This window comes from Erpetoichthys calabaricus, chromosome 6 (genome assembly GCF_900747795.2).
Source record: "Erpetoichthys calabaricus chromosome 6, fErpCal1.3, whole genome shotgun sequence".
In the NCBI taxonomy this organism is placed as follows: Eukaryota; Metazoa; Chordata; class Cladistia; order Polypteriformes; family Polypteridae; genus Erpetoichthys; species Erpetoichthys calabaricus.
Genome location: NC_041399.2, coordinates 43,690,346 through 43,704,467, shown reverse-complemented (window position 1 = coordinate 43,704,467; position 14,122 = coordinate 43,690,346).

Sequence of the window (14,122 nt, the reverse complement as noted above, 5' to 3'; positions counted from 1 at the left end):
TTTGGACCTTCCATTACATAAATCAAACGTCCCTGTTTGATTACTGCTCTATATGTAAATCAGAACATAGCAGCAACAATCAAAACAAAACTAAAAAAGTATAAGCCCTCAACAGCAGTACTTATTTTATTGGACCGGTTTCCAAAAGTTTAAGGATGATGTTAACATTTACTTTTATTGACATTGTATGGGTCAGTGCTATAATTACAATTTAATGGGTGGCATCCTATAGAAGTGTCCATTTGGAACACAGGGATGTCACATGTGGAAATACTGGGAAGGTCCAAGGAAGCTGATATTCTGTGGATGATACAATAAAAGGAGACTTGGAGTGAGGTGTTTGGCTCCCAAGACAATGCATGCTAGAAACAAGACGTCACTAGCAGAGGTCTCAGTCCTTTTAAGACAATATAGCTTGTGAGGATTGGGGTGCCGAGGGCCACTAGGAGGACATCCTGGAGAACAGTCCATTGGGTTTTATACACCAAAGCACAGCACCTGAAGTGTCTGTCAGATGGACCTGGACCTACTTCAGGGACAGCTTGATGAGAAGTTGGTAAGGGCTCTCCTTGCAGGATGAAATATAGCCAGTCTTGTTTTACAGAACTTAGAGGAAGGTAAAAGGTACCTGAACATGTGTAGTAATTTTTCAGGATTTAGGGTTCACAAAATATTAAGTGGCACAGCATCTCCTGTCCTATTAAGTTTAATACTCCAGAGTGATTTTAAGAGGTAGGTCTTCTTAAAATTACAAGACAAAAATAAATTTTTCTTCAGGAGTCAAGGTCTTTATTTAACAAGGTCTTCAAATTATGGAATAGAATAGCTATCAGTTTTTCAGAGGCCTCATATTCTATAGACTTAAGTTTTTCTTATGTACACCTCTATAGAGTAAGCATTACCCTAATATATCCATACATTACCATGAACTTAGATTATTATTATTAGGAACTTGGTCATGAATGTAGTGGGACTAGATCACTCATTCAGGCTTTTCTCAATCACTTCCAGCTTTAATATCCTCTATATCTCCAGATCAACTTCTGCAAGCTTTGCTTCCAGGAAGTGATAAAGTTGATCAGACATTACAATTCAATGTGAAATCAGATGGACTAAGATTTTTTTCAGTGTCCAAGATATCCACTACGTTTTCCAACATTTACTGCAATTAGTTTTTTATTCTCACTTACAGCTGATCTCTAAAATTCAATCTGAAGCATCATGGCTGATCGGCCCTCTTTGGATGTTTCATATTATGCATGCCAGGGTTTAAGCAGCTTCATGTTTACAGTAAGTACGTTCCATAAGATATTTTTGCCTTTTAACATATATGTACATGTCAAGATCTGATCTTAAACAGTATCTTTAGATAAAGGTGATGTAATATAGAAAAAACAATGAAATATACCAATACAGATATGCCAATTTTGTGGGAGGAAAAAGTAAGTCCACCCTTGGCTTTTATAGCTGGTATTGCCCCCTCAAGAAGGCATTTTCCTATTAAGTAAAGGTTTTACTTCTATATGCAGTATTCTTCCAGCTGTGTGATGGTTGAAACACACATCCTGCATACACAGCCTGTTTTAGATCCCACACATAATCTTGAAGGGATTAAAGTCCTGCCTTTGAACCCCCAATTTTTTTCTTTTCAGCCATTCCTTGATGGATTTACCAGTACGTTTAGGGTCATTATTTTGTTGCAAAGTCCACTTTCAGCTGTGCTTCAATCCTCTGACAGATATTCTCCAATTATTTCCAAGCACCTTCTAGTACAATGAAAAATTCATAGTAGATTCACTGATGATGAACTGCCCTGGCCCTGTTGCAGCAAAGCAGCCCCAAACTGTAACATTTCCAGGATTATGCTTTACAGTTGGTGTTTGGTCCTTATGGTTTAATGCTGTCTTTGTTTTTCATCAAATATGTCTACTGATACTCTGGCCAAATAGCTCTATCTTTGCCTTATCAGTCAATAGCATGTTGTTCCTTTTGGGCTAGATGTTCATGGTCAAACTTAAGTCTTGCCCTGAAGTTTTTACTGGACAGTAAAGGTTTCCTCCTGGAGCACCTCCCATGTAGATCTAATTTTTGCAGCCTCTTTCTAACGGAAGACTCATGCAATTTGACATCAACAGTAATACAAACTACCTATAGGTCCTGCAATGAAATTCTGGGGTTCCTAGAGAAATCTTTCAGCATCTTGCATTCGGCTCCTGGGCTGAACTTGCTGGGATGTCCTCGCCTGAACAAGTTGGCAGATATTTGAAATCTTCTAGAGGAATCTCTCCTCTTGTAGAGGATCTTCTGGACAGTGGAAGGGTCCATTTCAAATTGTTTGGAGATCTTTTGAAATCCATGGACATCTATAGCTTTTTTCCTGAAGGCCTCGAAGATGTCTTTTGGTCTAGGCATGATGATAACATACATTTTGGCAACAAAAAGAAAACCAAACTAAATGTTTGTGGTTTCTAAAAGATCCTATCTAATGATGTTCTATTCATTTGCACCTGATTCTAATATTGGATATTTGAGGTAGTGATACAGTAAATGTAGGGGTGTGCATACTTTTATCCACATGAAAAATTAGCATTTATGTTCATTTAAGTTATACAATGAAGTACAAAATATAAATGTGCCTTGATGTTTGTTATATTATATTACCCTTATCTATAGATACTGTTTAAAAGAAAATCACATCTTAATATGTTCACATATGTTAAAACATGGAGTGTACTTTTTCACAGGACTATAAATCTCCTCTTTTCACTATGCATTAGATTGGAAAACTACATAATCTAATAGGCTCTTCCTTTGCGTTACCTCATACAGTGCAAAAATGTGCAAGTAGTTTACAGTGAGTGGTGGGGATTAGAACCATTACTCTATCCCAAAGTGGAATTTTGAAATTATACAGCTACTGCTGCATCAACTGGGCATTTTACACATGCTCATGTAGTAGGAACTGCAACTTTGCTAACTCTTGGAACTGAACAACATCCTCAACATTGACGTGGGTGCTAATCTAAGCCTACCATCCTTCCCAGACCAGGTCCAGGATTTCACTGGGTTGTACTGTTTTAGTGTGCCTATCTGTATGTGAATACCATGAGGGGGCAGTGGATCTCAATCACTACCATACAATTGCTTTAGCATTAGCTATTCTAAGCGAAATAGAATCAGTGCTTAAAGTACTGTTATGAATGATTATTAGAATACGCTTTATTTATAGGCATAAGATAAGGGCTTCGACAAATCAACTGTATCCCCAGAAATCATCTCAAAGGGTATTACCATGATTTAAGGGTTTTCATATGTGCAGGTTTCACTTTTTCATTTTATCTTTCTGAGCATTTTGACTTGGTTATTAAAATATATCAATATTAGTATGATGTTTAAGTGATGCCATTGAGTTTCTCATTATTTTGTTGCAATTTTCTGTTGCTACCACATATCAGCATACAAGATGGTAGTGTACTAGTCTGTGTGTCAACGTTTCAGGATATTATGATAAAGCTTTGTGAGTAGTTACCTACTGCATATTAAAAGTCACTTAGGAAAATAAAATTCTTTGCTATTACACAACTAAGGGTTTGGTTAGCATTTTGGGATTAGGTGTTTAGGCTTGAGAAATGATCGTTGGGCTCCTGGCCTTTCTTTGCTTTGACCACATATTTTTCTTTCATTTTCTGGTTCTGATGCTTTCCTCAGATGACAGTACAGGTATATCAATTAAAGGCAATGCCACCAGAATTATTTTATTTTCAGGGCAAGATGGGAGGTATTCTTTCATCTCTAACTCTATCCCTGGCCAGTGAAGCAGAACCTGATCCACTCAAAGGTCTTGTCCACTCCTAAATGCTCTCACATATTATTCATGTCACAAACATTCTAAAGACTGCAGGGAATCTAATAATCTAGTAATTCTTGGACGTTTTTGTCAGATTTAACCAACACTTTTGTGAGTTTTTGCATTGTTCTTTTGCATTTTCGTTTTTATTTTCTTTATTTGTCATGCCAATCAACATGATCTGTGTAACCTGCCAGCATAGACATAATGACAACCATTTTCACAAATAAAAAAGGAAAAACAAAATTGTCAGCTTTTCAGAACTCTATTGGAAAACTGACCTCTAATCTTAGGCTTATGCAAACTATTGGTGGGCAGTAAATTATTTATTTAAAAGTGGTGGAAGACTGTTAAGAAATAGTTCATGAGAGCAAATCGACATGCTTAATCAGTAATATCAGAGCCAAAGAAATGAGAAGAAAGTATAAGTCTTTCAGTGGGCAAAAAATGAAAGCCAAAGGAAAACCTGGAAGCTAACGAAGCTCATCAAGAAGCCCAGTCTCTTGTTGGAAAAGTAAAATGCAGACATTAAGTAATCAAAGTCTTGATCTGCCAAAAACTGATGCTATGACCCCATCTGGCCATATTTACATATACTGCGCACACACACACAAATACACCATAGCAATGTAGAGAATTATAACAAAAGAGGCATAAATTAGTGTCAGTGATAATGGCAATGTTGGAATTTCTCAAAATAGTAAAATTATTTCTGATCTTTTTTTAATCTTCTTAATATTTTTAGCTTCTGATTTTGGAACTACTTTTTCCTATGTACTATTCATTTATGTGCTCTTTAGGAGCTAGTTTGTTTCTTTAAGGAACACGGTCATGTCTGATTTGTAGACTGAGGTGACAGAAGTTACGTTTTTGAAGGCTTCTCAGATTAGTTATTTTCCTTTTTATGGTGGTACACCATACTTTTTACTAGTTGCACTTTTTTCATATCACCTGAATCCAGACATAAGTGTATCTTGCAATAAAGTGGCAAGTCTCAGTAGTCTTGTTGATGGTCCACTGTTTTTTGATCTTTAATTTTTATACATTTATTTAGTTATATTCCTGGCAATATGTGTTTATAGAATTTAAGGTTTTCATATGCAAAGATTTTGAATATTTGGCCAGAAATTCTGTTTCTGGGTCATTTAAAAAGCATATAATTTGTTTACATTTTGCCTTCACACCATTTTTTTTCCTATTAATGCTGCTATTTCAGATCTTTTTTTAGTTACTGCATCTTTGAAAATGGTTTCCGGAATTTACTACAACACATTCATTTGAGATGTCATCAGAGTGACGGTTTAAACACCGTCCTCCATTTTGTTGTGAAAAGAGACAATATTATTTTATGCTCTTCTGGGTCAATGAATCTCTGTTCTTGTCTTGTGACAGTGAGTTTTTGGCTCTTATTTTGGCTTTGACACTCAATTGTTTTGACTCCAGGTTTTGACCTTTTTCCCGTTCTCTAACTATGACTCTCCTTGTCATTTTTCTGTTCTTTTCCTTCACCGTTTCTTACGAGTCAGTACACATTGCAATCTTGATCCCACGCTGCTCTCTCGACTACTGTCTTTTCCACAACCACAATGCTATTATTAGAGATTACATTGCTTACCAAGAACTACAGGTCTAAAAAAAATTCCACAAATGACTAAACAAATGCTTTATAAATAAGTAAATGCCAAAGATAAAACTCTAAAATCTGCAAATAGTATATTAAAAATAGATTTCTGCTCACGTCTTCCTCCACATTAGTGTCAAGTCCAGAATGTTTTTTGCCTTCACTGCTTATTTTCAGATCAGCCGAAGTACAATGCTGCATTTATCTGTAATTAATCTGGCTACAGAAGTTCTAATTAAGATTTCACGCTTGTGTTTATAGCTGATATGCTCACTTCACACTTTTAGATGTTCTTTACATATACAAATGGCACTTTCTGTGCCAATGAAAAAAAGTTTATCTCTGACTAAAGATTTCAGAAAATACATCTTTATCCCCACATTTTTAAATCCCTTTATACACTAACTGGATTCAAGGAGCTGGAACCTGAACCTGCCAACCCTGAATTAGATGCTGTTCTGCCTCAGAGAGACAAAAAGATTTTTAGCAAGGACCAGGAGAAGAGACGGAAAGCAGAGATGCACTAAGTTAGTTAACCAGGAATCAAGCTAATCTTTTAAACAATCAGGCCAAAACAAGAATCATGGTCAGGAAGTCAGAAATGTAAGCCCCTCTTTAAGCCAGAAATAAACCAACAAAAACAATTGCAATGAATGCACAGTTTTTATATAATATTGGATAATGTAAAAGTGAACTTGCTGACCTTTATATGGCTACATTACAGACATCATATGTTGCAAGGCCTGGGGGATTCTAAGAATGTAACCATGGAAGCCAGTCAGTCATTGTCCAACCCGCTATATCCTAACACAGGGTCATGGGGGTCTACTGGACCCAATCCCAGCCAGCACAGGGCACAAGGCAGGAACAAATCCCTGGGTAGGGCGCCAGCCCACCGCAGGACACACACACCCACACACCAAGCACATACTAGGGACAAGTTAGGATCGCCAGTTCACCTAACCTGCATGTCTTTGGACTGTGGGAGGAAACCGGAGCACCCGGAGGAAACCCATGGAAGCCCATAACCCAAATGTCAGAAAATAGTGACACCCACAGGAAAATCAAAATGGCCTCAGCATAATATTAAAACTTTTAAACTCATTCAGGATGTTTTACAATAAAAACATTAATGCCAAAATTGGATTTATTTAGGGTTATGAACACAAACACTTCAGGAAAAAGCAGAAAACAAGAAGGAGACCAAACATACATAATAAATGCTACTTAATAAATGATCATGCTTGTACTCATTCATATGTGATCAATTGATCTAAGATGCCTAAGATGCATATCTTTCAGAATTAAGTAGAAGCTAAAGTACAATTTGAACATGTAGACTCCAAACCAAGCTCATTAGGTTTCAGGACTTCTGAATGTGTCACTATTTTGCACATTTTTTCATGAACAGGAGTAACAACTCTAAAGAAAGGTGGTTTAGGTCTCCAAACAGTGCTACAAAAAGCAGGCCAGAATCTCCACTCCTCTGTCCAAAATTGCCTCATGCAATTTCAGCCAGACTCCAACTTCTAGCTGCAGGCTTCAGCCTAAGCAGGCCCTAACATCGGTAAACTAGCTTTTTAACCTCAAAAAGCCTTAAACATCCCAAAATATCCCTAGATGCCTCTTAAGTGAGAGAAGCCATAAGAAACTAAAATGAAGACTCTTTATAAATGAATATATTTATTCGCAAAAAATTATAAAATACACCAAACATTTTCAACAAAGAGAAGCTGCTTGAAAAGAAATTCACATTGAACAAATCTGATATTACAATCCAAAAGCAGAATCCAAGTATAAGAGCAGAAAAATAGTCAGGGAATCAATCAAGAAGCATTACTTACAAATAGACTCCTGCCAAGCTTCAATGCACCACTCCTAAGACCCTGGAATAAATAGCCAGATAGAAGTCGCAAGAGGGGTGGCATCAGGGAGGCCCACCTCTTGAATATAAAGAAACTAGGAGAACAACATAATAAAAAATAATAAATACCCAGAACAAAATTACCAAAATACATAATTACAATAAATATAAGGAAAATATTATTTTGAAATAAACAAAGGAAGCACTAAATGAGGAGAAAATGAACTAAGGGATAGACCCTGGCCAAAATATAACACTTACATGTGAATATTGATCATTTAGACCAGCGTTTCTCAACCTTTAAGTATTTGCGACCCGAGTTTTCATAAAAGTTTTAATCACGCCTCCCTAACGTTTTTTTGAAAGGAGCCCACTAATACCAATTTGTTCTTTTTTAATTAATGATATATCACAGATGCATATTTTATTATACCAACTTAACTTTTATCTACATTTATCTAACTAAAATATTTATTTTTCTAGTATCAGAATGTAGTTTAAGTTAATTTGTTTTGGTTTCAATAGATGTATTTTTAATTTTTTCGATTCTTGTTTTCTTTTTTTCACATCTTCGCGCCCCCCTTTTTGTTACTTCATGGCCCCCTAGGGGGGCCTGCCCCACAGTTTGAGAACCACTGATTTAGACCATCACTTTTTACTTTGGCATCATGGTGGTACATTAATTAGTGCTCCTGTGATATCCTATACGCAGTTGTTATTTGTGAAGACTTTTCCTGCAGGTTTTCCTGTTTTTCTCATCCCCAGACATATGTGCTGGTTAATCAGAGATTCTAAATTGGCCTTTGAGAATGTGAGAGAGAGAGCCTCATCCAAGTCTGGTTATTGCTTTGTGGCCATTGCAACCAGTATCAGCTCCAGCTACTGTGTGGCCTTATATCAGATAAAGTAGGATGAGAATGAAAACACTTTGACTTTATTAATCAAAATGGAGTATGCAAAAGTTTTAGAAATTGCAAATAATTTGAATTGGAGCCTCCGTGAATGTATGTGCTAAAAAGGTGTGAGGCCTCAATAATGCTCCACAAAGTTTTCTCTGGCCAGGTCAGGCCTTCACTGCCTGCCTGGAAAAAAACTCACCCTGTGGGGCCAATCCTTACTCAAGTGACCTGCTTCAGGGTGTGCAGGCCTAACAAGAATGTTAGCCCCAAAATAACCTTGAATGTCCATAAAAATCTAAAAGAGAAGATGTATTTACAAAACACAGTATAAAATACAACAGAAGCTCTACAGAGCAAAAAGGTGTCAGTAAATGAATTGCCAAAAAGGCAATCCACAGCCAACAAGTCACAAAAAACTAAAAGTAGCTAAAAAGTAACTAAAAGTAATCACTATCCTAAGACAGAGAAAAAATAATTTCAAATCCAGAAAATCCAACAATAAACACTAATCCTCCAGATCACCATCACAAATGATTTCCATTGAGCTGCCTGTCTCCATAGCCTTTAGAGTGCTGAGGGCAGGTCCTAAATGGAGAAGGACAAGTGGCCCCGCCTCCTAGGGAGCCACCCACAAAACACAAGAAACATAACTGGACATATGCTTCCACATGGAAACATAATTACACCAAACTGAAATATCATGAACAGAAAATGAGATATTATAAACGTCTAAAAAGTACTTTAAATGTAACAGAAATGACATAAAAATAAGCATAAACAGAAAATCCAGAACGTGAACTGGTAAACACGTAACACATTGCCTTACTGTAGAACACAGTATTACTGTAATAACTGCACAAATGATCAGTTCTTACACCAAAAATTAAACACTGTTGTTTTTAATTATCTGCATATACAATATGGGCCTTATTTGAAATATGATGCAGTTGATGCAGAACAGCTTAGAAATTCGTATGTGATGGCTACACAAAAGTATAGACCAATTAAAGAATAGAGGCAAATGCTCAAGCAATTAAAAAAGATTAAATTAAGGATAATTCTCATTTTGACTTTTGTTTGATTTTTAATGTTTGTTTCCTGATTGCATTTTGTATTTTGCATATCAGACATTTGTAATGTCCTCAATACACTGTCGTGCTGAATCCCATTAGGGAATAACTGCACATGTATAGCCACTCTCTAATTAAAAATAATGTCCCTTCCAAAACCATTACTAGATCTCTTTATGATGTATGAAAAATTTTGAAAATTGTAATTGCTAACTAAAGAAGACACTATACTTAAATATTTTATCAAAGAGACGTTATCTCTGACAGCGATTGCCCTTGTTTCATTTGATCTTTGGAACTGTTTGTTTTTCCAAAAAATATGAAAAATGTAGTTTGTGAGTTTGTGTTTTAGTTGTCTGAGAACTTCCACTCACCACAAGAAACAGATACATAGACAAATAGATACAGCAGTGGTTCTCAATCTGTGGGGCAGGCCCCCCTAGGGGGGTGCGAAGTAACAAAAAGGGGGGCACGAAGATGTGAAAAAAGAAAACAAGAAAATATATCTATTGAAACCAAAACAAATTAACTTAAACTACATTCTGATACTAGAAAAATAAATTTAGAGTTAGATAAATGTCGATAAAAGTTAAGTAGGTATAATAAAATATGCATCTTTGATACATCATTAACTAAAAAAGAACAAATTGATATTATTGGGATTCTTTCAAAAAAATTAGGGGGGCGCGATTAAAACTGTTATGAAAACTCGGGTCGCAAATACTTAAAGGTTGAGAAACGCTGAGATACAGTATGTAGATATGAAAGGCTCTATGTAATACAATAGATAGATAGATAGATAGATAGATAGATAGATAGATAGATAGATAGATAGATAGATAGATAGATAGATAGATAGATAGATAGATAGATAGATAGATAGATAGATAGATAGATAGATAGATTTAAGAAAATGTGCCCCCATATCAGCAGTAATAGTATAAGCTAAAAAAATGGACGAAGAGATAGATTTAGATTATTGAAAGGTACAGTATCCATCTATTATTCCAAAATGTGAAGCGGATGCAGAACTTACTGTTTCTGCTATATTCTGTGCATGTGATGATAACAGTTTCCTTATATAACATCACATAAAACCTCATATTTTGAGGACTAATTAGTGTAAAAGCTACAATGTGATATTGAAATAAAAGATTTTGCAACCAGCAAAGCTACTGATGATTCAAACCCTTCCAGCTATGACTTTAACTAATTATTAAATGCAGCCTTTTTAAATAGTGTGCAGCCAAGATCAATTAGCAATGCCATTGCTAGCTGCACGGTAAACAGAATTCTATGTGTAGTCAACATGAGAAGCGTTTTTTAATGTTATCTAATTAATGTTTTAAAAAATGTCAAATACTGTCTTGTCCTTCAACACAAAGAGTAAGACAAATGCTTAATTAACAAAGCACACAGCATAAAACAGCCAAATGGCTTAAGGTAGCATTTAATTTAAAACACAAAATATAAAGTTACGAACTAGTGATGCACAAAATGATTGCGGAACAATTGAACTGAAACTCAGTATTTCGCTTCGCAAAAAAAGTAGCAGAAATAAATTGCACTTAGTTTCCAGTGAAATTCACGCCATCCACACAAGAAGAAAATCATTTAGTTCTAGCATCATTAATTCCACATCGGTCTTCTTGTCAATAAGTGTTTAAATAAAGATCTCTAGTGAAAAAAAGAATCACCGGAGCTGTGCATATCCTCAACTGGGATAAGCTGTTTGCTGGGTAGCTGGGCAGGAGAAGGTTTGGCAGCATTGGCTTTCTATGTACTTATTGTGTGGAAAACACAGCAATGTGCATAATGGTGTGTTTTGGTCTGTCATTTTTTGGAAAATATACTGCCTGTTACATTTTTTAAAAACGTACTGCAATCCACCATGATAATGTGAATGAAAGTCATAAACAGAGTTAATTTTAAGAGTGTGGTAGGGATTACATGCATTACACAACTGCAGAAAAGAACCCTGGTAAACATGGAAGTGCAAACAATGCTTTAGAAAGTAATATTCCTCATTTTCTATGTTCTTGCTAAACAAACTTAATTATCATTTTTGCTAAAGAGCATGTGGATTGAAACTTTCCTGTTTTGCTCATCACTATTTTAAGCCATCAAATTTTTTTGTTTTCGTCATAGAAGACAATCCTAAAGAAGAAACATTCAAAATATGCAGTAACATTTGAACATGATATTTTAGACTATTTTTTCTTCACTTGGAGCACCTCACTAGCAGACTTAACTTCCACACCCAGTGGGTTACATGTATCATTTATCAAAGGCTCAAACATTTTCCTTAAAATCTGTGCACAAGTAATAATCACATTTTACAGCCATTTTCTTTTTCCATGATACAAAGACCATTGGATGCAAAGGATGAAATCATTTTAAATTGAAACATGAAAACATAAGTTCACTTAATAATCTTGGAGTGCTCATTGCAACAAAAATTCAGTACAAACCTCATTAAAAGGAACATCACAGGAGAAAAGGAGTTTTGTTGAGCTATGCAGACTCCCTTCAGATGCTCTTTGACCTTGAGGTCAGGAAAGTTCTTCTGGTGAAAAAAGAAAGAGAGATGAGAAAGAGAGGTAGTTATACTGCATGTAGTAGATGTTAGGGAACCAACCTGATATAAAAGTGATTTAGGTTCCCCAGTGATTAATTCTATTTACAGTAAGGTACAGTATGTCTGTAACTGTATTATCTATATATATAAAATGCTAAATTCTGTCCATCTGTCATGCAATTACTTGTGAACTACTGAGGCTGGAACCTTGATCTTGGTCTAGATTGAAAGTGTACGACCCAATATATACTGGCATTGTAAAAAATTTGAGGTAACAGAAACTTCGCCAAGCTGACCTGCACACGTGGATTTTTTATGACAAAGTGATAGATGAATGGACTCACATAATGTAAAGAAAAAGAAGACCAGCAACACCTACTGAGCATGAAGCAAATTGCAGAGGTTGATGTAACAACAAGAAAGACCATCACTGAAGGCACTTAAGATAGACCAATTGAACCAATAGGCACACTCAAAGGCTCATAGGCATACAAGACAAAATGCACAACATAAGAATGAGAACAGCAAAAAAAAACCATACCAACAGGTGAGCACTACCTAGGAAATTGATGACATGACAGTGAACATCATATATAGAATAGAAAGAGAATGCGTCAAGTGCGGAATACAGAATGCAGGAATGACAAACTTAGAGAAATGCATGTGCGTCAAGCACATCACAGGAGATGATGAAGGCCAAGAAAAAATAAGCGGACAAGATGCTGAAACACATAAACAAGCAAGAAATAATCAAGAATATGACCAGATATGTTCTGGAAATTAAAAAAAAAAATTGGTCATGGCAGCTTGGTGATCATTTTACTGGTGGGCACAGAAGTTTATTGTAACAAAAAGTATGGTCTCCATTAGGCCATCTACTGATAATCCCCCAGAACACGGTACATACGTGTTCAATGTAAGTGTTGTGTTTATTGTTCATCGAACAGGACAAAGAACTCTATAATAAGATCAAAGGAAAAAGAAGCCTAGTAACATCTGCTGAGCGTCAAGCACATCACAGAAGGCACTTAAGACAGAGCAACTGAGCAGAAGGCAGTCATGAAGGCTATAGACTTGGAAGACAAAATCCAAGATGTAGAATGCTTGAATGAGAACATCAGAGAAATGAAAGTTGACAGACGAGCACCACTTAGTATAATCAATGTAATCAATGTGTAGCTGTATTCTCTTCATGGTGAAAGTAAAAGAAAGTTTAGGTAAAATGGAAAGGTTCTGCTTGCTCATTATGAATCACTTTTATCTTAAGACCAGAGGTCTGCATGTTTGACTAGTTTTTCTGAATATTTTTGTTCTCATTTGTTTTCATTATCCTGTGCCCTTTTTATTTTGTATATTTTGGCTTCCACAACTTTGTTTGGGTTCAGTTACAGCCGTAGTGTGCCCCCTACAGGCCACAAGTGTTAAAACAAAATAGAAAAACAAAGATATCAAAACCCATAAACTCTTGGGCACATTATCAAGATGAAAATGATTAGTCACCTGCCTGACAGAATATCCAGCCACAGTGATCAAGGAATATTGAAGATTTTTCTTCATGCCAACCAAGCTCTTCTATCGGTGTGAAGGTTATCTTTTATTACAACACCTGTTATATAATATGAACTAATTAAAGACTTCCAGTCCAATGGCAGGCACTTGTCAGGTAATTTTTTGAGATTTCTTATGAAGGCTCTTTAAATATCCCACTACCAGTGCTGATGATAACTCTTCTGCTGACAATCTCAATAAAGAAGCACAATATAACTCATCCGTAAATAACAAACCCACAGCCTTCTATCACACAATTTTAAGGTGTTGAAATCTGTGCCAGAATAACGTGGGAGTGAGCTGTTCCCAACAATAGCAATATTTTTACATTACAAGGCTGTATGTGAGACTAGGAACACATTTATTTAGTACTACTGTCAAAAGTGGACCAGGAATAAACATGATGACTAAAAATACACAATCATAGAGCAATAACTCTTTCAAGTCTGGTGTCCAATGTATACTTTTTCCATTCCAGTGTGCTGTAACTTGATAATGACTACAAGAAAGATTCAACTTCAGGAGCCACTCTGAGAAACTTCATGTTCAAGCACTATACGGACTGGGTTTTTCGATGTATAAAATAAGTTGGCCATTCATTGGAACTTAGTCTGCTAAAAACAAAACTTCCACTTAGTGAGATACAGAAGTGCTGTCTACAATGCATCCGGAAAGTATTCACAGCGCATCACTTT